General features: G+C 45.4%; 1 long non-coding RNA gene across 1 annotated transcript in view; it reads left to right on the top strand.

Moving 5' to 3' along the window:
* Positions 1 to 23,904, top strand: part of LOC311422594 — a 107,566-nt gene that overhangs the window by 42,021 nt on the left and 41,641 nt on the right. Inside the window, exon 8 of the long non-coding RNA XR_014685425.1 lies at positions 21,025 to 21,086. This is a non-coding gene — a long non-coding RNA (uncharacterized lncRNA). The remainder of the gene's footprint in view (positions 1 to 21,024; positions 21,087 to 23,904) is intronic.

Here is a 23,904-nt window from a genome sequence, read left to right as displayed (position 1 = left end):
ATTTTGTAGTGTGGATGCTCCAGAGCAGTTCTTATTCTCTCATACTCTATGTGCAAACCGTTAGTTGTAAACTTCTCCTAACACTAAGCGTGTGTCTGGGTGGCCTGGATCACAGCCCTGTTCTTCCCAGCAAATCTTTGGGTCAGGGGAGAGAAATAAGGTGGCGCAGAAGGCAAGTCAGACTTTGGGCAGATTGAATATTGCTCTGAAAGTGCCTGTTTCTCCTGAAATCACAGGCCAGAGCACAGCAGGAAGGGGACAGATTCGGGGCATCCCTTCAGACTTTTGAACACGCTGCAAAGAAAGCTTCCAGATCTCTGCATGGGGTGTCCTGGTGCGAGAGCTTTTGTGGAGCTGGTATGCAAGCCACATGTAGTTGGGGTGGTGAGGGCATTACTTCATTTTCTCTTCTTCTGAAGCTTATCTGAAGGGGAGGGAACTGTAGAGGTTATCTTCTGAGTGGAAAAACTGATCTCAAGTGCGTGTGTTTAAAGCTAGCAACAGCGTGAGCCATGTAAACTTGCCTGAATAGGCGTGTGAGGCCACATCGTCTGACTGGGCCTCACTGGAAAGCAGGGTGCCTGCCAGCACCTGAGGGTTTCTGTAAGGGTATGATGAGCTGACAAAACACTACAGAGAGGTGGAATTGGTATGAGCCATGTTTGGCATTTTACTATGTAGTGGCAGCAACAAAAGGCCCTATATAGGGGTGGGTGAAATCAGCTTTGGAGACACTGCTGACTCTTCTGCGGAGCCCAAGGTGATCAGACTCTTAAGAAGGGGCCTCAGCTAATTGCCTGCATCTTGTTGGGATGGACGTGAGCTGAGCTGTGGTGTCCCCGTGTGACACGTGTCACACCTCGCAGCGAGACAAGGTATGGCCCAGGTAAATCAGCAGGGAGAATCCTCACTTCTCCTGATGGGTTGTGAAGAAGAGGCTTTGCAGTCTGCCAGCCGTCGAACGCTGCCAGGTAGTTTACAAGCAGGGGAGAGGATCTACAGAGTTGATGGAGGGCAAGCTGATAGTTTTACACATTTATTTCCAGGGGTTTGCTTTGCTTTGAGGCAGTACCCCTGGTCTGGGTTCCCCAGCTATCCATCCAGCACATCACAGACATGCAGGCAGCACACTGGCGATCAAACCATGAGTGCTGGAGCGTGGCCTTGAAGCTGTTGTGCCTGGGCACAGGCTGCCAGCAAGAAATGGAGCTGCTTTATGCTGCCTGATGGCGAGCCCTACAACCCACTACCTGTGGCCCTCTGCCCGGTGCCAGCAGGTGCCACACTTCCTCCTGCTGTTCTCCTGACTTCCAGCATTTCATCTTTGCTCGCACCGCCGTTTCTCATCCTTCTGTCTCTCTCCCAGGCCTCGGTGTCTGTCTGTTCGGAGTCTCGGCCTTGTTTGCTGCTGTCCTGGTGCCAGAAATGTACGTCCAAGGCGATGGAGCTGCCTGTGCGCGGCAGGACTCGTGCTCGCTGGCTCCACCGTCTGGACCTGGCCCCGAGCACAGAGCTCAGCAGCCCCTAACAGGTCCCCTTGCTTTCTCTCCAAGAACATGATTAGAGGTTTGAAACTGAGCAGACAGCTGGTATACTCTCCCAGGGCAGCCTCTGTGTCTGGGCCTCCATTGTTTTTGTCCAAATTGTATCTGATTGCTTTCCAAAAGCGTTCCAGTCCGTAAAACCAGACCAGGTGCCTTTGGTTGTATTCATTCCTGAAATACCAGCTACGAACAGAAGCATTTTGGATTGGTCTTAGAATGGGTATAAAATTAATTTCAATCTGGAATGCTCCACCTCCCCACCCCCCTCCTCTTATTTAGAGCACTTGAATCTTCCCTTGCTCTTTCCAGACAGAAAAATGACCTTTTTCAACTCAATCCTTGATCTTGTACCTGCTTTACTGTGTTCTCTTTTACTAGATCATCAAAACAGCTTCATGCCATGCTGGTCTCTGAAATCTGACCTCTAAATACATTCTTTGCACCTTGACCTTGTTTTCTTTTTACATAGACTAAAGCAAGCAGCAAGACAGATGCCAGGTTTTACTGCAATGTGCTTTCCCATTCTGCTCGGTAATTTGCCAGAAATGAGGAAAAAGCAAAGGAAAACCTTACCTTGCCATCCAAAATAGGTGGAAGGGTTTAAACGCTCAGGTGGGCACTGAGTCTTGGTTTAGATCTCCATCCCTTTAACTGCCAGGCTAAGTGCTTTGTCCTCCAGCCTGCCCTTCATCTCAGCAGCATGAGCAGTAGCCCTGGCACCAGGGCTGCGGAAGGGCTCCCGATGCTGCCAAGGAGATGGGCCCTAGTTACGGAGCGGAGCTCTGCCAACCTTCTGTGCTGGGGAGTTTGCAAACTTCCACAGCGCATCTGTTTTATTTCAGAGCATGGATTGCACTGAATAGTCCTTTTGTGTGCTCTGTCTCCAACTACCAACACTGGCTCTGAAGAAGCCAGTGATAAATACGACAGCTCCTGTTAGTGACTATCCCCTGGATGCTACGGCCTGACCTGCGCCCACCCTCTATTACCTGCAATTAATAATGTTTGTATTGCTGCTTCAGCTTCATTTATTACCAGAGATGGGCCAAATGGGCATGGAAAGCTTTTCTGTGCTTCTGCATTCAGGGTCATTTGGAGGCCCACAGATGGGACAGGCCCTTTGCCACCAAAGCGTTTACCCCGCCGAATGCCACAATGTTCTGCGTATCACTCAAGGGGAAAATAATGATGCTTAAAATGGCAGGAGAGCGTTACAAGGTAGGCTGAGTGGCACAACTGCAGATGGGCAAGCTGCATACCTGCTGAAGGAGGTTCTGCAGAGGTAGGCTCTGTCCCTATTTCCCATGGGACATTGCCTTCCAAACGCAGATTTTCCTTGTGGGTTCAGAGAACTACAACATTAACCCTGAGCAGTCCTGTGTGGTGTTAAATGGCCGTCATTTTGTGTTGTAAAAGTACTTCCTAGTGGCATGAGAAATGGCTTTGTGTAGCTACCACTGGCTGACGGTGTGTGCACATCAGTATATCCACAGTGAGGGAACATAAGTGTTCCTGCTGCTGTTGTACCTGGTGTTTGTCATCGCCCGACTGGGAGCATCAGGACCCAGTAAACAATGTTAGGAGGAGAGCTGTCTCCTTGCACCTCTGAGCAGTCTTTGAAGTGTGAATCAGGGTTTCCATCAGTTGAACTTATCTCCAAAAAGTGATCATTTGGAAAATGTGCCCCATTTTGTTTGTATTTGAACACAGGCACCAGAACGAAGTGTGTGCGCCTCTAGCACTTGCAGTTCAGATGCTGGACTGTCACCAGTTCAAGCCATCACCCAGCGAGAGTCCCTGGAAGCCCAGCTCTCCCCGTGCTGTCTCTGGACAGTGTTTGACTAGACTGCTTTTATCTCTCCAGCCTGTCTGTGGGAGTTGAATCTTTGTACAGAGACTGCATTGCTTGGCATCTAATCTGCACTAGTTGACTCAGTCAGCCTCCGAAGGCAAGGGGGGAGGGAGATAAGTAGGAGGAAAAAAGGTGGGAGTGGAAAATAACATATTTGAGGGGACAGCAGGAAGTCTAGGCTCATTCGCATCTTGGGAATTGCTCAGGACATAACCAAGTGAGTGTTTCCTGATCCCCTCTCTTTTTATTTTTTTTTTTCTTTCTGTTCCCCCTGTGGGCCAGGAGGAAAGGATGCCTGGTAGGGCATGGCTGGGAGAATCCCAACAAGGGTGATGCCCTTAGCGAATGTCACTAGAAAGCCAAGTGTCCCAGGTGGGTGGCAGTCCTGACCCACCAAAACAGCTTGGCCACGGTGATTTTCTTTACACTGCTCTCTGTGGTACCTGGATTTCCCTCAAAAATCACCCATCCAACCCGGCCTGTGTTTATGCAGAACTCGGGCAGAGTTCTCTGTGTGGAGGATATTGGAATATATTTGCTTGTTATTGTTTTATTTTATTTTTTTTTTCTGGATTAAGATGGAGACTAAATGAGGTTGACTGGTGAGGGAAAGAAACCAGGAAGGATTTCTGAAAGATAAAAAGTGTTGCTGGCTTTGGATAAGAGGGATGGGGATTGTTTGGGGCCTGTAGGATGTCTGAGAAGAGGTGCCCTTGTACAGGTGGAGCTGTAAAGTACTTTGGGACACCTCAGCATAAAAGTTGCCATGTGAATGTCAGACGCTGTTATCTGTTGTTATTAAAGCTGGGGACCTGCTTGCACTTTTAAAGATCGATAATCCCACGTTCTCTAAACGGGCCGAGCTGGGATCACAGGGCGCTCGTTGTATGATCCGTGTGTTCAAGGACTGATTAGGCCTTTCCTTTGTCTGCCCTAATTAAATCAATAAATGGCCTCTGTAGTCACCTGTGTAGCAGGTGACAAGTTTTGCTGCTGGAGGTCACTGAAGAGGGCATCCTGGCAGCCTTTGAAAAAGGAAAGGATTTTGATCCAGAATAGTCACAGTGTCCTAGTTTCCCAGTCCCTTGGGCCAGCTCGTTCCTAGAGCAGGGCTCGGAAAGCAAATAGAGAGGAACTGAAGAGAATTGTCTCTCTCAGGGATGATCGAAGAAATTCACCATTTCTGTTGCCTCAGATCTTTCACTGTTTACTCCAGCTGTCACCTGCTTTGTCTCTCTTATCCTCTCTTATTAACATGTTAGTAATGCTGTGATGATGAGGTGAGCAGATTATGTGTCAGCGTTGCATTATGATTTGGATTCCAGCTATACTGTAGCAGCTCCTGGGTGCACTGGCTTTGGTGTGAACAGTATCGTGTAGGTTGCTGCATAAACCCGGTGCTTATTTATCAAGGTGAGATCATTTTAAGTGAAACTGAGCAGAAAGAAATATTTATTTGGATTCCTATGGATCCCGTGGTTGTTTGAAACCCAGATCAGCTCTGAGCTTTACTTACATGTTCCAAATAAATTCAGCCAGAGTCTGCGACTGGCACGGCCTCATTCTGGGAGATGAAAACAAATGCAAAGCCATGTGCTGGGGTTTGCTCTGCTGGATTCGCCCACTTTTTCCCAGATGGATACAAAGGCATCTGCAGGTGTTTTCTCCAGGACAGTCAGCCTTGACACCGGGTCCTGGCATGCAAGGGTGTGGAAGAGTGGCCACTGTGACTAGCACAGCTGCCTATGGTAAGGCTATTGCCCTCGGCAGTTTTTTTGCCAGGCTCCTGGGCTAAGGGTGTGTGTGCAGAAACCTGGCTCTCCAGAGCACGTCCTTCCTTCCCTGGGACTCCTGGAGGCAGCTCATTGCTCCTAAAACCTGGTGCCTTCCAGCGCTTGAGGATTATCCATTTAAAATAAAGCAGCACTAATAGGATGGGATATTTTTTTTTTTTTCCTCAGGGGAGTAAAAACGGTGTCTTTTAACCTGTCAGGGTGCATTTACAGTGCAGCTGAGGTTTGAAAGAGGCTGTCCAAAAAGAAACCTAGGGTAATAGGAGTGTGTTAGTAGAGCTAGTAAGCACTGAATAGTCTCTGTGGTGGCAGAAAAGCCTTAGGCTTCAACTGATTGCTAATTATGTGGCTCTTTTCCTTTTTAAGAAAATGCCAGGCAAGGTTTGTGAGGGAGGTAAAGTGTGTTAATGTGTGGAGAGTTACCAGTTTTGTTGGTGGTGTATTTTTTTTTTTTTTCCCATGCTTTAGTTTGGTATTAGAGACCGGGCTCCGGTTTTAAAATGATGTCGCGTTGCCAAGTTCTGCCACCCATCTCTTAGAGCCTCTCTGTAAAGGGCACAAGTTATTCCACCTTAAAAAGAAAAGGGAAAAAAAAAAAAAAGAAAAGGGAAAGAAAAAAAAAAAAAAAGCAAAACCCACACTGTGCAGAGAGGGAGAGAGTTACAGAAAGTGGGCCCCCTGCTTTTTTCAGAGGGGGAATGTAAGCAGATCCTCGCTGAAACTGCTTCACTCAGCAGTTTTCAGCTTGTTTTAATTGGCCTGGCCTGAAAGAATTCTGAATGCTGTACCTGTGCCAATGAAAATGCAAATGTTTCCCCGAGACGAGGCACTTGGAGTGCCTGTGCCCCAGCTCTGATAGCAGCAGCAGGGGCATGGAGACATGGATGGGACGGGAAACGGGGAGGCCTTGATCTGCCTCGGCTTAGAAAACAAAGGGCTTTGGAAAATGAAGCACGAATATGGTAGAGCAAAACGTAGGGTGCTACTGGAGCTCCTGTGAAACCAGGGGCTTGCCTGCAGGGAGGCCCAGCACCCTCTCACCTTGTGCTGGGCTGCTGGATCCTCTGCTGGCTTCCCAGGCAGCCTGACGGCTCTTTCCTTCCGTAGTTTTTTAACTGCTGTTTACTGGAGGTTTCCCGTCAGCAAGAAGGCTGTTCCTGCGGTGCCGAGATGCTGTGGCCAAGCGTGTCCATCCAGCCAGTGCCTCTGGGGGTGGTGGGTGCCACCGCGTGTCCCTAGGGGCTGTCTTTTGGGCTGTTGCTGGATCAGTTAGTGATGGACCTTCAGGTCTGGAGCTCTTCCTCTGTGCTGCCGTAGCCTGAGCAATCTGTGATCTCCAGGGCTGTTCCACCTCATGGAGCCAGACTTTCTGGGTGGCTCAAAGGGACGGCATCGGGGCCAGTGGATCAGACACTGCTGGTGTCTGCTGAGGTGCTGGAGTTTGTTTGAACTGAGAGTTTTGATGAGGGTATGACGTTGCTTCAACCAAAAGATCTTCTCCCTGTCTGGCTGGCATAGCCTTACTGCTCCGTAGCACTGAAACTTCAGGATCGTCCCCACTTAATGATGGCTGTTCTTCTCTAACTCCACACAAACTGTTATTTGTTTCTGTCTCAGCTGCTCAGAGCATGTCTGAATTAGTTCAGTTTCACGGTCCCGTGTCCTGATGCAGAGTAAACTCTGTTCTCTCCCAAAGCATCAGCTCAGCGTTGGAGTCAGAATTACTGGCATGACTGTCTTCATGCTCTAAGCTTGCTATTATCTGAAAACATGAAAAGATGATTGCTTAATTCTTTGTGTTTATTTTCTTAGAGGCCTTTTTTTTTTTTTTTTCTTTTTTTTTTTTTTTTTTTTTTTTATTAACGACTGTGTCTTTCCCATGTGGAAATAAAAATGGGTTCCATTTTGCTTGAATTTGATAGTAAATCACACTGGGTGCATCATCGCTAAATTGTGGTGTGTGCATACAAGCACGGGTGTGGGACCTCCCCGGGGAATCCCATCCTGCCTTTCCCATATCCCATTTTTATGCTTTTTATTCCTTTGAGATGCTGGCCCTACATCGAGATGTCCTTCATCTCAAGAACCAGTTTGCATGCATGCACATCTCCCTCAGGTTCCAAACAAAAAATCCCTTTGGAAACAAAAAAATCCCTTATGGGCCTGTGTACCAATATTCCTCATCTGCTGAAATTCCCCATATGCTGGGCATCCCTCCTTGTGACCATTAACTACGCTTCTCTGCAACACATATTTCACAAATTATGGTCACACAAAGTTATGTTCTTAAGTATCCATAAAACACACACTTTGCTAGAGGACATGTACTAAAGTCTTGGAATGAAGGAATAAGAAAAAATACCTGGCTCAGCTTGTTTTTCTGCCTCAAGTCAAATTACAGCCCAGTTGTGAATTGGGAAAATAATTCATTTTCAATACACGGTTGATCAATTTTTTCCGTCTTTGTAACTGCCTATACAGTAATGAATATATGTTCTTTGCATTTTTCAGATAAATATCCAGCATCTTAGGGTATTTAAAATTAGATCTGTATACATTTGCAGAGCAATGATTATTCTGAATTTCATCCGAGGCAATTAAAAAGCATCATGATGACATTTAAGGTGATATTTTTCTCCCCTATGTTAAATAATTATAAATAATAATAATGATTAAACAAATTATTCTGTTCCTCCCAGTCTGGATCAACCTTTAGGTTAATAATCTAAATCATTAAAATTCATCTGTCTCTCAAAGGATTGAGCAGTTAAAAAAATTGGAGGAACCTTTCTGCATAAGGGTGATTGATAATTACCAAAGCAAAGATGTTTTGTGGGTAAAAAATGTGAAGGCTCAGCAGATTGATTGGGTTACACAGTGGTCAGGTTGAGGTGATATTTTCAACAATTAAACTCGGCACAGATTTATCAACTGACATCCACTGTGTGGGAGATGCAGAAGTCAGGTCCAGGCCTGCTTCTTTGTACACCAGCTCTGAGGAACCCGTGGTTCCCAGCTGCAAACTCACTGCATGACCTGAGCTTGCTGACAGCCACTTTTTGAAGTTGTTATTTAATTTCAGTGGGAGTTGGGCTCTTCTATTATGACGTTTTATTATTTTTTCCTTAAATTTGCCTGTATGAGTGAGATTTCTCTTGACTAAGTTCGTAGGCCAAGCCATCTGCTCTAAAATCTAAAATACAATAAATAAATAAAATCCAATAAATAAAAAGCAATAAATAAATAAATTAAATCCAAGCTGCTACCCAGGAGAGTTCCTGCTAGTGTCCCTCATTCCCTCCGCTCTAGGGTTGGTTGATTTACCTCTGCGGATGCCTCTCTCTCTTCATTTGTGATGTAAAGCACCTAAACAGTTAGATAAGAATTGAAATCCAACTTTGAATTGGTTACAGCTGGAAAATGATTATGCCCAAGGTGGCTCTCTGTCTCTGCAGCCACGAGTGCTCTTCTCCCATAGGAACTGCAAAGGTAATGTGGTAAAAACACCAAAATACAGCTTAGCTTCTCCATTGATGAGCAATCCAATATGACTGCTTGAAAGGTGTATGAACTCTTCTGGACTTTGCACCTCTTTGGTTAATTAGAGAGACTTCTCTGGCCACAAAGAGCCATGGAAGAATGGATTTCCAGTGCGGGAAGGAATGATAAGGCTTTCCCAAGGGGCTTATTGGATTGCGAATCGCTCCACCTATTTGCAGAGTTTCTCAGAAGTAGTCTGTGTTCATCCATCTTTCCCCCCTCCCTCCGGACTATTAAATCTCTTCCCACTCTGCTAAAACCAAGCCTTCGCCTTGTCTTAATAAATTGCGTTTCTTGCTGAACGTGGCTGCTTTGCAGGAAAAGACACCGCTTGGAATGATCAGGACCAAATTGATAACCTGTATATGGAGTACAGACTGAGGAGGCTCCCTTTAAAATTGTGGGGACTACAGGGTTGCCCCTAATTTCATTGCCTATTAAATATGGCTGTTGATAACACTTCCCTCCCCAAAACACATACTTCATTCCTGTCTCGTTTTGCTATTTACACCCCGTCCCGCTTTCCCTGTCGCCTTATCCTCCTGGGCATCCCTCGCTAACCATAAATGCCATAAAGCTGGAATTCCAGCTCAAACTTCAACCCAGCGAGAGGAGTTAGTCCAGCCCTGAGCTGTGGTGGCTGCTTGCTGCAGCCGGGCTGCGGCTCCCCGGGGAGCAGCTTGCTCAGGAAATGGAGCTATTTCCGGGCCCGGCTGCCGCCAGGAAATGAGGAGGCAGCAGAGATATTTTTTGAATTTGATGGGATTTTTTTTTTTTTTCGTACTTTGTAGCAGGGAATGCTCAGGCCGGTGCTGCAGCGAGCAGTTTATGGAAACCTTTGGTTTGGGGAGACGGGGGCTGAGTTGGGTTGGGGTCTGACACAGGTCAGATGGAGAGCGGGGATCTGGGAGCAGCGAAACACGGGCGAGGAATCCACAGATTTGAAGGCAAAATAGTAAACGTGACCTCGTAAATCGTTACTGCTTTGTGTTGCCCGTATTCTCATTTTCCTGATGGATTTTATTTATTTATTTTTTATTTTTTGACACAAAGTTAAATAATTTAAAATCCCTTCTGAACCCAGAGCAGAGCCTTTCGGGTGCTGCACATGTAGAAATTCGCATCTGCTCCCACCGCAACAAAAAAGATTTCAGGTCCCCCACTCTAATAGCAGCCCTTCTACTTTAATATTAAATAGACTTCCTTAAAATTACTCTCATCATCATCTAAAGAAGTCAAGGATACTTTAATTTTTGTGGAAGATGTGTGGCTAGCCCCCTAGATTGTTTTAAAAATCTCAGTCTTATTCGTGTGAATATCTGGTAAATTCCTACTGCAAGTGGTGGTTGAAACATCAAAAGTAGGCATTTCCATTGAAAATGAAAAAAATAATGGCATTCTTCTAGTGAACTTGGGCGGCGTTTGAGAAGTATGTTGTTATGAGAGCTACACAGAAGATAGTCCTTGTAAAGGGTTTCAGATGTAGCTGTTTTCAGAAACAGATCGTGCTTTGAAATTTTCAGGAGGAAGATTTTTCTTTACCTGTCCCTCTCCTCCCTCAGGAAAAACAAAACAAAACAAAAACAATACACTTAAACGGAATTTACCATTTCATCATAATATTTTCTATTTTTATAATACAGTCTGTGCTCAGTATGGAAAGATTGAAAAAAACTCTGCATTGCTTTTGGATTTTTCTTGAAGATATGAGCATGTAGTACTAAAGCTAGGAAACAGCAAAACAAGAAGCTTTTTTTCCTAATGAGAAATCGACATTTGTTCTGAAATTTTTGAGTGGGATAGGTTTATGGCATTGAGAGCTTTATTCCACGCAAAAAGGTGGTTATGCCATTTGCCTGATTTTTCCCAGGCTTTTTTACCCGTAGTTCCCTCGAAGCCTCTGCAATCAGGGGACAAAAGCTAGCTGCGTTTGCCAGCGCGTTGTTTTGCTGCTGCTTCGGATTCGGAGTCACAAACCGCCAGCCAAAATCCTGCCATCACCTTCCAAAGGCAAACAAGAGCTGGCCTCTGCCCTAAGCGTGCGTCCTACAAGAGTGTCCAGAGGAAGCGCATCCCAAGGGAGGACTGTGGGACAGGCACCCTACAGGCTCCCAAGAGGAGCTGAGCAGGTTATCTGGGCAGCCCTGGTGCCATAAAAACATATGTCTGAAACCCCAATACAGATCCATGCCAAATTGGTGCCTTTTTGTGCTGAGGATGGTACGGAGAGTCGGTGTTCTTCCTGCAGGCCAAGGATTTTGCTTTAAATCCAACTTGTGGTGTGCTTGCTGTGCTGGATTTTGCTTCCCACAGGTACGCACGTGCTTGGGGTGGTGAAGCGGGCTGGGCGTGCTCCTGGTGCAGCAAAGCCTGCAGACAGCAGGTCTGAACAGCCGGCAGGGAGGGAGAAAAGAGGGGGAGCGACTTGCTTGTAGCTGTCCAGAAGGAAAACATAAATCTTCTGAGCTGCAATGCAATGCAATGCTCATTCCCTCAGCACCCACTGCCTCGCGAGCGATGTCCCAGATCTTTACGTATGTGATAGTCCCACTGAGTTCAATTGTGGCTAAGGAAACACAAATATTGTTACTCACATGTGGAGAGTTGCTCATGTACTAATCAGCTGAAGAGCAGAGATATCCATCTCAGTCTTATTAACTTCATCACACAATTTATCACTGAAGAGGGTTACTGAAGGCTCAATTAGGCACTTGTGATTTTGGCTAGTGCCTGCAGAATAGTGTCCCGTTGTATAATTTTGTTTGGTTTTGGTTTTATATAGTAAAGCACAAATAACATTTACTCATGAGACAGCCTAGGGACACACTGCCAGAAATAGAGGCTCCCGACAATTATACAGGATGTTGCTGTGGTGTTATCATATGATTCATCCACTATGAGTATGAACAATTGTTAACCTCAAGACACTCTCACTTTCACGCCCTCTGACACACATACCACTGAGGACAAATATCCTCAAGATGAGTAAAACATTAGGATTGGGATTTTGACTCATAAAGGTCAGTTCATTTCAGGTTCATGTGTTAAGCCTTAGCTTTGCTGTCCAACCCTTGAGCACGAGGATCGTCTATAAGCAGTGTGAAGTGCAGCTGAGGAAATCTTTCTGGATGCTGATTCATGGTAGTAATGGCTGTGGATAGAGACAAAGTGGTCCAAGGTGGACACCACTGAAGTCACTTACAAAGAGAATAAAGTTGGCCCAGATCTCCTGATACAACTGCGTTGAGTTCAGGAGGGAGTAATACTGAGAAATGTGCCCGGTAAGGCTGGGAGAAAGATGGCCAAAGAGATTTAGGTGCTTGAAAGAGGGTTGCTCCTGTGAAAAGCTTCTGTGCAGGCTTTGCTTGACCATGAGCTTGGCAGAACATGAGCTTGGTAGAGCAAGGGCAGCTAGCATCAGCTGAGAAGCTGAACTTTGAGACCTGTAGTTGCAAAACTGTCTCTCCCGATGAGCCCTGCAATGGGTAACAGCTGGATAATGGATGAGCTCCTTTGCAACCCCCTCTCTTGCATGCACTTCGTTATCCTATTCTTCCCTGTACGTGTTTGAGGGGCCACCACTGGCTGTGCCTTTTGCAATTCTTTTTTTTGTCTCGATACTTTAACTTAATTCTGGCCCTTCCCTTCACAACTTGGGCTCTGGCACTTGCTGGTGGTCAGCCATCTTTTGCCAACTATTTTGCCTTGCAAAGTCGCATCACTAGATGGCAGTGTAATGGCACACACGTGCCCTGCCCGTACTGCCGGGGAGAAAAGTCAAATTTCACCTAAAAAAATGGACAAAATTTAAAATTTGAGTGCAAAGCGACTTCCAGACCTTAAAACTGAAAATACCTCTTCAGCCACCTTAAATTCTCTTAATGCTTTCTGCAAAGACCTAGGACAAGGTCTTCACCTATGACCCAGTGACACAGGTGCTACACCACTTTACGCCACACCCCTGATTTGGCCCACAAAGCTCACATGGATGTCACGACCATGCGTGCGATTTGCACATATGTGATATGAGGTCAGGAAATTTGGATAAGATCTAAAATACAAAACCAGTAATGCAATCAAACCTGACATTTTTTCTTCAAAATTAAGCTTTCCCCACTCTTCAGCTTTTGCTCTTGCTTTCCCACTGGATAACGTTTGGAGCTGCTTTGCAGTGTTTGACCCCGTGGTACAGTAAGTGAAGTGACAGCACATCTCATTTCAGCTCTCCAACGGGGAAGTGCTCCAAAGGAGTAGCCCAAAGGGGAATTTGCGTGGTGCACAGGTTTTGGTTTGGTTTTCTGGAGGGCGAATTGCATCCTGTGGGCCCGTGGGTTTGCAGCGTATGGAGTACGTACGTTTGTGTATGTTTTCTTAGGAATGGGCTAGCACCCTCATTTATGACCAAGATTTTAACAAGAAGGAAAATGTCACAGTATAGAAAAATAAACAGGGTAAAAATAAGTGGCAGAAAGACGGTCTTTACCGCACTAAACATCGTCCTTTTTGGACGTCACGAAGACAGCTGTTGGCTGAGAGTGAGATCTGAAGGTCTTTGTTAGGAAACGTTATTGCTGAGATTTTCACTGTTTGGATTTCCTGTTTTCCTCACTTCTGAACCCTTTGGCTTTTGTAATCTCAGCAGGGTCAGGTCTGGTCATCCGTGGGGAAACAGACTGTGAACAACAAGGCTATGTGCTGCGGGAGCAGCGCCGGGGAGTCAGTAGGTGAGCGGCTGGGCAGGTTGTGGAGGAGCCAGGATCCTCGCCCGTCTGCTCTGACCTTCTGTGTAACGCTGGCCATAAGGCTGCCTTGTCTGAACCACATCTGTCTAGATAAAAAATATCTATCCTTGGTGTAAAAACACCGAGTGATGGAAAACCATCCGCTGTCCTTCAGAAGCGCTCCTAGGTTAATTGCCTTTGGCCGTTAAAAATGAGTGTCTTATTTTTGGTCAAAATCTACTTAGCTTCAATTTCCTTGTCGTTGTATCTGGTTATACTTCTATCTGTAGGCAGAGGAGCTTTTGTGAATTTTTTTTTTTAGATGTCTTTTATGCCCAGATATGATATGCTCCAAAAGATGCTTCAGGATCTGTCACCTCCTAGATAAGATGTGAAGGTCAGAAAGGAACCATTTGATCTCTCTCAAAACCCCTACTTTTGGAAGAAAGTGCCAAAATTCACTCAACTTTGGTCTGTTTGGTCAGTTACTTTCTGACTCTCCACAAACTCCACCTCCAGTATCAGAAACGTAAAATGCTTTTAACAGTCCTATTTTCAAGCGTTGATTTCCCTGCATGCATGTCTTTGTGTCTCCGTTGGCTGAACTGTAATATTTTTCCCTGCAATCGCTAAAGCAATGGTAGCCTTAGAAGGGATGAAATGAAACTGAAGCAAAGGTACGTGATTGGAAATATGGAGAGAGAGGCTGAAAAATCCCACTGTGTCCACACCTGGTGGCAAGTCACATAGCTATACCGGGATAGCTGAAAGGATATAATCCTGTTGTAGTAGGCATTATTAATGTTATTGTATAATATTATTTGTCCCTGTGTGGTACTGAGCAGTTACTCTACATAAAGTAATTAAGCACCGTACAACAGGTCTGTGTACCAGGTGAGCCTGTGGAGTAAATCAGTGCCGTCTGTCAGGCCAGTTGTGTGTGTGTAGAGGCTGAAGGAAGGACTCCCGTGGTGTACTTAGCTTGTTTTTTCTTTTCTTTCTTTCTTTTTTTTTTTTTTTTTTTCCTCCTGCACGTGTATTTGATGCAAGCTAAAAGTGGTCCTGCCTCACCATCCCCGGAGTATGACCAGGAATTCTGCTCAGTATCTCTGTCAGCATCCCTCTTTTCCTTTCCATCGTTCAATTTCTTCCTCCAGAGAGTGATTTTAACCAGTGAATATGTCAGATCTGTTCTGGAAGGGGGCTTCACTTGGCTAATACATTTCCCTCCCTTCCTAATTACACACAGCTCATTTTCTCAGTTATGCATTGGCTTTTCTCAGCATTATTGTGGTACAAGTCATCTATGTTTTTGGGTTCTTTTGTATAGGGAAACCCCTTCAGCCACAGTTGTCATTAAATTCAGCTTTTTTGAAGGACAACTGGGAATATTTTCACAGGGTAGTGTTTAATTGTTGGATTTGTCCCAGAACTTCCCCCAAAAGTGTTCTTTCACATTCACAGGTGTAGGGGATAGATACTGCACAGACATTTCGGACTTGACTCTCTCCTCACTTACGGTGCTGCCTTGATGAAGGCAGAGAAATGAACTGGGTTATATCGGCGTAATTCATGTTTTTATAAGAGGACAATTGGGTCCTTGTGCTGCTGGCTGGACAGCACACGGCTTGTCACATTGCGAGGTGTCTGAAGGCGTCGGGGCTACTCTGCAAATTGAGCCACGGCTTGGAGCAACGGGACCCAAGGGACCTGCCACGATGTCTCCATGCATGTTTCAGGCCTGCATCCCTGAACGGGGTCGTGGGTCCCCTCTTTTCCCCTCTGAAGCAGGTGAGCTGGACAGCGGCTCCACTTCTCCCACTCGCTGGCCCTCCCCGCGGCGGCGTTGCTGCAACAGGACGTCGTGATTTACAAGGCCGGGGCCAGCAGGAAATTCCTACCTCCACCCCCCTGGAGCAGGGAGGAAGCAGGAGAAGCGCCGTGACTCAGAGTCACGCCTGAGTCACCCCGTGGTGAGCGGTTCCTGGGGTGGTGCTCGGCCCCTCCGGCCGCCCCCCTGTCCTTCGCCAGCCCCTAGGGCACAGCTGGAACCAACTTGAGCTCCTGCCCCGATGTTATTCGAGGGGGCAAATGGGCTGCTGCAGGTAGAACGGGGCCTGATTTGGTTAATGCTGTTCTTTAATAGGTGAATAAACAACTTACGGCAGGTGTCTGGCGGCTTATGGTAATCAATGGGGTATTTATTTGGGATCAGAAAATACACTCCGTTACACAAGTCTCTCCTCTGGCTTTGGCTTACCACAGGCTCGCTGAAATTGGATGGGGTCATTTGCTGTCTAGTCACAGATAATAAATCAAAGGGCTGAAGAAACTGCAGGAGAAAGGGCACGAACTGACCAAACATTTAGCTGATTGTAGTAAGCGTCAGCCCGGCCAAAGCGAAACTTTCCCAGCAAATTTTCACTAATCTCGAATCCAGTTATTCCCTGTAGGCAGCTGAGCTAAGTAAATAGAGGTCGCTTTACCTTGACTAAACAATGACTTTGCTCTAGCTGCTGCCAGCTGTGTGGCAGTCACAAAATGTACTTTAAAGGCTGGTTGGTAACAGGCTGCTGGGGTGAGTGAACTGCTCGGTCTGGTCGAGTTTGGGCAGGATTTAGGATGCTTAGTTAGATGAAGCTGCGGTCGGATCAGCTGGTGCCGTTCTTGGAGTGGGGATAGAGCATGCAAACGATCGGCCGTGGGTAAGGAGGAAGCAGAGAGGAGCTGGGGGAGTGGAGAAAGGATGACTTTCCTCTGATGTCAAAAATCCCATCATTCAGTGCTCGCAGGGAAAAAGACGAGAGGAGAAGAATGTGGAGAGAAAGAGGGAGAAGAAATGAAGGGAAGGGGCACGCTCAGGTTTTTCCCTAATTCCACAGGCTAGCGTTTACCACCTTAATAGGATGGAGAAGGGACCCTGATCCCGAGAGCCAAGTTCTGAGCAGCCTTCCAAACCCCGGGGACTGTTCACATCCCCACCCCGCTCTGGACTTGGTTAGTACTGCCTTGATACGAATAATCAGGTAGATAAAAATTGTCAAGAAACTTACTGCACTTTCCTCAGGGCTCTCTTTGTGCTAGCTTTTATTCCTGGCAGTTTTAATTTCTCTGGTCATTGTCTGCGTTTGTCAGAGGTGTTAGATACGCAGCTCTCCTAGGATTTCTGCAGTGTTGTGAGCAATGACCAGGGCTGGCTGGAAGTGAATTAGGTCGGGCACCAGCCGCAGGAGAGCTGGAGTTGCCTGGAGCTCCGTCCAGGTTGCTAATTCTTCCTTCCGAGGGGCTCATTTCAAAAGGTGCCGGATTTGTCCTTCATGCATTTTGCTGTGTGCCGATGCCTGTAATTAATTTTTTTTTTTCCCCCACTGAAAAAGCTTTCTCAACTGGAAAAAAAAAAAAGAAGAAAAAAAAAAAAGCCTAAAAACAACCCCCCACATTTTTGGCAATGGGTTGTTTTTCTAAGCAATTAATTAAGCGCTGATTTTAAAAGAATTTGCATCCTTCTTCCAGCCTGTGTCAAGCATGGATTTTGTTTTAATCACTTCACTACCCTCTGACTGAATAAGGACTGAAAAAGATGCAGAGAGTAAAAATTTCCTCAGGAAATGAATCAGACGAGGAACCTATGCCTCATCTTGCCTCCTACAACCGAAGAAAGAGAGGATTTTGTCAATGGTGGGTCAGTTTACAAACGTGTCCTTTGCAGCGTGAGTCATAAGCAGTGATACATTTCACAGCAATGCAACCACAGATGCAGTTTAAATCCAGGACCGAACGCCAGCTAAAGATAAATGGCAATGAATCCTCGTGCCCATAATAGTAATGGGAACGAAAATGCAACCTGTCAGACCAGCGTGTACGCCAGCCAGCTCTTGCTGCTGCTTAAAACCAGTGTCAAAATTCTCGCTTGCTTTAATGGGAGCAGAACAATCCCTCCGGACACGGCCTCGTGATTTCCATTTGCTGATAAGCAAGGAGGGGATTTGAAGTTTTGCAAGCCGGAGCTGGGAGAGCACCTGCCCTGCCACGAGGCTGCTGCACTGGGGGCTCGAGGAGCGGGGTCTGCCTTTCAGCAGAGCCCAGGCTTCGGGCAAACGTGCATGGTCCCAGGGGGATGTCACCTCTGCCAGGGCAGGGGACGAAGGTATTGGGAGCAGGTGGGAAGTGGTGCTGTCTCCGGAGCTGGTTGAAGCATGTTACCGGTTCTGAGATTTCCAAAATGCTGGCCAATTATTTATTTATTTATTTATTCCCCCCCCCCCCCAAAGGCACCAGCCTTTGTTAGTGTTATAACTGTTAAGAGATGTGTAAAAACTGTTGTTGTGAGCCTACCATCAAGATTCGTTGTTGTTTTGGCTGTGGGTGAGATAATGAAATTTAGCAGGAAATCTGAGCTGAATTATAGAAGTTTGAAGTTTTCACTGGTGCCGCTTTCCCCAGCGTTTCCTGAGACTAACCCTTGCAAGCGTGTTAGTACTCATGGTTTTGGTTTTCTTTACTGAGTTTTTTGTGCTCACCTCTAGCTTGCCAGGCTTTAGAAGTGTTAGGCAAGAAACTGGACATGGATCAGCTATTTAATCAATCAGCCAAAGTCAGTGGTGCTATTGCTCTTTATTACTGGCCAAGAGATGTCTTTTGGTGTCCTAAAGCGTGATAAGATGAGCGGCTGAGATGCTGCAGGTCTTTTCATCAAGGGTAATGACCATCCTTAGAAAGATCTATATATTAAACGAGGTCATAGACACCGGCTGCAATACATTTGCTTATTTTTGTGTGTGCAACCTTTTTGTCTCGAGGCTCACAGGGGCTGTTTGCAAATATCAGCATGTCCCTTTGTAAAAAGATAATGTTGGGCCTGCACCCAAAGGTTTGAAATGGAATGGAGAATGGCAGACCTCGAGTCAAATTCAGATTTTCTAAGTCACTGGCCAGCACGTTAACCATGAGATCAGTCCTCTTCTCTTTAGGGTTAAACGTTTCCTCTTACAAAAAGAGCCAGAGGCTCTTGATTATCCATGCAAAACAGGCCAGCGCTTTGATTTGTAAGGTTTTGTCTGACACACTTTTAAATGGATGAAGCTCAATTTAGATTCCAAAAGAAAATCTAAATTTGGTGGTTGAGACATATACCCACTTTTCTCTCTTATCCCGAGGCACCGTTCTCCACCCTTCCCCTTTCCTCTTCAAAAAGTGATACTGCCTGATGCTTTGAACCAAGAGAGCATATTTCAAGATCAGCGTGGAACAATTAAACCAATGATCTGTACGCTTCAAGGAGAAAACTGAGCTGCAGTAGCTCTGCTTTGACAGGTCTTTGGAGGATTTCAAGGAAGTTACACCCACTTCATTCATGATAATCGGCTGTTTAACGCAGAGCAGCTCAGTGTTATGAATGAAAGGGAGCATGTTTTGGCTTGCAGAACAACTCACAAATCTAATGCTTCACTCGTCAAATAACCAACCACATAAAAAAAAAAAAATCTGACTTCATTCTTGAAATGAAATTAATGAATGCAAGATTCAGTGGGAAAAAAAAAAAGAAAGAAAGAAAGAAAAAAACACCTAAAGCTGCATCCTCTCTTTCTTTGGAGTTTCAGAAACATTTCCCCTCTCCTTTCTATGGATTTGTGAGTGGACAAGATTTGTGGCTGGACAAGTCAGGGAAACACAACACAGCCTCTGAACTGATTTTGCAGCTAAGACCAAGTCTTGGGGGGTTGTACACTAGATCAAAACAAGTTGAATTGCTGGATTTCAGATATCTTGGTAGCAAAAGGGAACCAGAAGGAAAGAGAACATTAAGAATAGCATATGGATCTACTGAAATAATAGATTTTCATTTGGGTGGGTTGTAAGGTTCTGTGAGAAGCAATGGGCTCTGTATTATATGCCTAAGTAGTCCTACTGATTATAATTATTTATTCTAAGAATAATATGTTAATTTTTGCTTACTAAACCTGGTTTTGAAGCGTACCACTATGTCCTCAGGTACTGCGGGGCTGCTGGAGCTGCCCTGTCTCAGGTGCCTTGGTGTCTTCTGGCAGTGCTGGATTTATAGCCTCTAGAGAGCCTTGAATGCTACAGGGCTCCTGGGGCATTCGTTGTAGGCAAGCATAGTTTAAGATATCTCAAATTAAAGGCAGGAGCAAGGATAGTTTAAATATTTCTTTCTCCCCGTGCCTAATTCGCAGTTCATTTGCTAATGAAATGGCTTTCAGGAGGAGCAAAGAGCACATCCATCCTTCTGGCTCCTTCACCGGGCGCTGATTTGCTTGTGCCGGGGCAGGAAGGAGAGCAGTTACTTTGATCAAATAAACACCGACAGGTGGTTCCGAAACGTTTGGCTTGAAACTGAACCGAGTGTTTATTATTTGTAGTTTTGAAAGAAACGAGTGTAATCATTTCCCTTGCTCGTTCTCATCTGGATTTGGGGTAAAACTGTCATGTGGAATATTTATCTTGTTATCAGTATTTTACAAAGTATTAATTGTTCTCACTGGTTTTCTTCTGAGGGGAATATATCATCAGGTTTATCTGAGAAACACATGGCGATATAGGTTGATTAAGTGATATTACCAAGAATGGGTCAATAGTGAAGACTAGGATTAACTTTATAATCCAAAAACCATTACAGCAGATCTGTCTTTTGATCCCAAGAGCACCTAAGTGTCTTTCTCCATCTTAGTGCCTAGATAGCTTCCAGGTCCGTTATATTGAACGCCACAAATGAGAGCAGTGCCTCCTACCTGACCTTAACAGATGGGGAACTGCTGCACCAGAAGAGTATTTGGCTTGCCCAAGACCTCGACAGCAATAGGAAACAAAGTCCTGGAGCAGCTGAAAAACCAAGGCCTAGATTTCCCCCAGTTTAATGTTAATTAGGAGAATAAATAATTTCTCAGGAAGCTTAGGAAAGCATCATGTCCCTTATGGTGTCTTCCGTGCAGTTGTTGCTGTATCATATGGACAAAGGTGTTGAGAGATGTATTTTGTTTCTGCAAAAATCCCAGAAAATCACAACAAATAAGAACCTCACTGACTTCTAATTCTGTTTATGGAGTGTGAGGCCCAGAAGGTGTCATTCAGCTCTATGGGGAGGAATCGTGGGGAACTCAGCATCCCTTAATATCCAAATTGATGCATACATTGAACATCATGCCTGTGTTTCTGGAACTGGCCTCTCTGAAAAAGTGAGTTTTACTGAAAAGAAAGCTAAACAAAATCAATTGGAGACAAGTCAATTCTACATGAAGTTCTTAAATCTTTGTTCAGTGGCTGAGAGCCTCTGATGGAAGGTGCAGGGAAAAAAAAATCTCAGCCTTTTTGCACCAAAATAATTCCCAGAACAATGCGTAGCTAACGCCGGGATCTTGCTGGAGCCCTTTCCACTTAGCAATGTATAAAAAGGGCAGGTTGGCCACAATCCCCTGTGCTGTGCCCTCCGGGGGGAAAAGGCTGAAGGCAGAGCAAGGCAAAAGTGGTTGCCTGAGAAGGGAAGGTGTGCGTGGGATCACTTCTTTGATTGCTGAATGCAATAAGCTAATGTCCTCCTTTCTTCTTCTACTCTACAGAACTGCATTTGGGGAAATCAAGACCTGAGCAGATCCTTTTTTTATTTCCACTCATTTTCAGGGTGAGTAAATTTTCTCGTCTTTACTACTGCTGTCATATCCTGTGGAGCTAAGAAGTGTGACTTAAGGTTCAGAGGAAAATCTCTCTTTTTTTAATCTTTGCACTGATAACACTGTGCTTAATTTAGCAGCAGTGAGGCAGAACATTTGGATTTTGTCATCCATTTCCAAAACTATTGTTGGCTTCTTATTTCTTTGTTCCCCCCTACTGCTCATTTTAGATTTACATTTTACTGTAGGTGCCAAAAGATAAGTTAATGCCAACTTGATGATTAATTGTCTAATACTTGCCTCTGCCCTAAGATGGAAAGCCTTTATCTAAGTAACCTATTAATAATTATTTTATTTATTACTGCATGGGTACATCTAAATGGATTTGGGTTCTGCCCTCCTGAGAAATTTGGGCAAGAATTTATTGTTACAGCATGAAAGCAAGCCAATGAAACCTTAAAGTTGGTATCAGAAATTATGTCTTAATGTTGGGGTGAGGGCATTTTTTTATCTGTATTTTGCAAGCCCCGAGCAATATCACAGTCTTCTTGTCAAAAGTGTCCAGTAATACGCAGTTCTGAGGCTTTCTGGTGCACTCAGGAATGTAAAAATCAATACAATAGCTTGATTTTCAAGAAGCTCTGAGAACTGCTCAGGCCTTCTTAAGGTATCTCAGCCTAGCTGCACAAGCTGAGAAGGAAAATGTGGGATAAGCACACCTGGGAGCCTGCCTGGCCTGTGCCATGAAGGAGGCTTGTGTAGCTTGGCAGAAGGTACCAGGATCATTTGTGCTGGTGGAAGGGCATGATGAAGGTTTGGTGAGCTGGGAACCAGCTGCAGCCATCTCATCTCAAAGTAGTGTCTTTCCAGTAGGAGCTTTGGAATTGAGGATGGAATTCAGAGCTGCCTCCTGCTGGGGGAATTGATATTGAAGGTGCCGTACACACGTAGCATTAGTACAAGGCCCTGGGTGTGAATAGGTTTAATTGGATAAGTGAAGGGGAAAAAAGAAAATGGCATTGAACGATGATGATAAATGGTGGTGAGCCTGGTTGCCTCATTCTCTTGAAGTTATGATGAGACAGGAGGAATGAGGTAGCTGCATGCTTTATGGCACTTCTGAGACTCTTGCCTATTGGCAAAAATTAATGTTGTATAAGTAAGAGGTACTATAGATACTGGGTAATGTTCCCACCATGAATCGTGTAATAGCCAGTGCTTGAGACTCATGTGAGCGCTGTGCGTAAAGGTGAATCGACCCAGTCGGTCCTTTTGTAAAGGGCTTTGCCTGGGGAGATTTAAAGTTCCTCCTTTTGCATTGAGATTCACCTCTCCTTCTCTACTTAGGTATATTCTAAAAGATACAACTCATGTCTAGCTGATGTCCCCGGGTGCAATTGCAGCACAAATACTGAATGCACGTGTACTTACTCTGTAACACAGTGGATAATGCATACGGGTGTAGATAGCATGATAATATGGCTTGTGAACTGAGAAATAACGTGGGCACCTATATAATATCCATACCACCTTGTTCTGCTGCTGTTGAATTCTGGGTCCAAATGCTTTTTGCTTGTGTGTGAATATTTCGACACCTGTTAATCTGCTGAATTCACTGGCACCTAAATGAGAAGTCTACCAATTTTCTTGAAGTCTTAGAGCTACCCTTGGCTTCAGTGGGATTACTGTTTTCCTGGACTGGTCTGAGCTGGACATGAATGAGAGAAAACTGGGTGAGACAGAAAACTGAGGCTTGAAACATCAATTTTGGGAATTACGTCAGATCCCCAGATTTCTGTGAAGGGAATCTGGGTCATTTTGTGGGGTGAGCCTGAGACTATCAGAGCAGATTTCTCACAGTGTGATTTTCATCTGGGAGCGTTGTAGCTCCTGTGAAGCTTTCATGAGCCTCTTTGCAAGCCATAGAAATGTGGAAGGAGTAAACTGGTAGCAGCTCTTCCTTCTGTTACAAACCCGAAGGGAATTCCCAGCAGATACAGCTCTAGGAGGGTGTTTTGAGCGGTTTCCTAATTTAGAGCAGTTGCTGAATGTTTAAAAGTTGTGCCAGTGGACCAAGGGCCAGCTCTAAATTTGGAGGGTATTATTCTGTGCCCCTGGGCTTTGTCCTGAGGGGTTCTTCCCCTGGGTTATTTATCAGGTGGCAGAAGCACGGAGATCACCCGGCTTGCTGTGGGGCTGCTGAGGGTAACAAAAAGCAAATGTCAACTGAGGCTGAGGGGAAACCACACTGATGGTTGGATGAGCCCGTTCCTTGCACGATGTGCTCTGCGTCTGAATGTTGAGATAACTGCAGATAAAAGTAAAAGCAAAGTTAAGTCTCTGCTGTACATCAGAGAGAAAATAGGAACAAGGTGTCCAAAAATGTTAAAACCATCCTGTTTAGGAAGATGAACAAACTCTATCTTGCATTAATATAGCTGCTTCGTATTAAGTGCTTTCACCCATAAAATACTGGCTGTGCTTTCTCTGTAAACAAAGTTGAATGTCCTTAATGCTGTATATGAAAATGTGGTGGAGCTTGCTGAAACTTCTGGGCCCTTTCCTGCACCAGTAGATGGTGAGCGGGGCAGCAGAGCCTGCAGAGATTTTCCACCGAGATTGCCCAAGAAAGTTTCTGTGCTGCCTCGTTGGAAGAAACGTCTGTGTTAGCGTGCCTCAGTCCTGCTCCGTGAATACCACTGCCTCGGTGCTGATATTATTGGATGTGTTTCTCGTTCACGGTGGTTTGAGGCACACTTTTGGGGGATGGAGAGGAGGTTAACCGAGGAAGGCAAGACCTGGGGGAGAGCTGCTATGCAGTTTGTTCAG

The sequence above is a fragment of the Aythya ferina genome (assembly GCF_964211825.1).
Source record: "Aythya ferina genome assembly, chromosome: 22".
In the NCBI taxonomy this organism is placed as follows: domain Eukaryota; kingdom Metazoa; phylum Chordata; class Aves; order Anseriformes; family Anatidae; genus Aythya; species Aythya ferina.
Note: the sequence above shows the minus strand (reverse complement) of the source record. Positions and strands in the feature narration are given on the sequence as shown.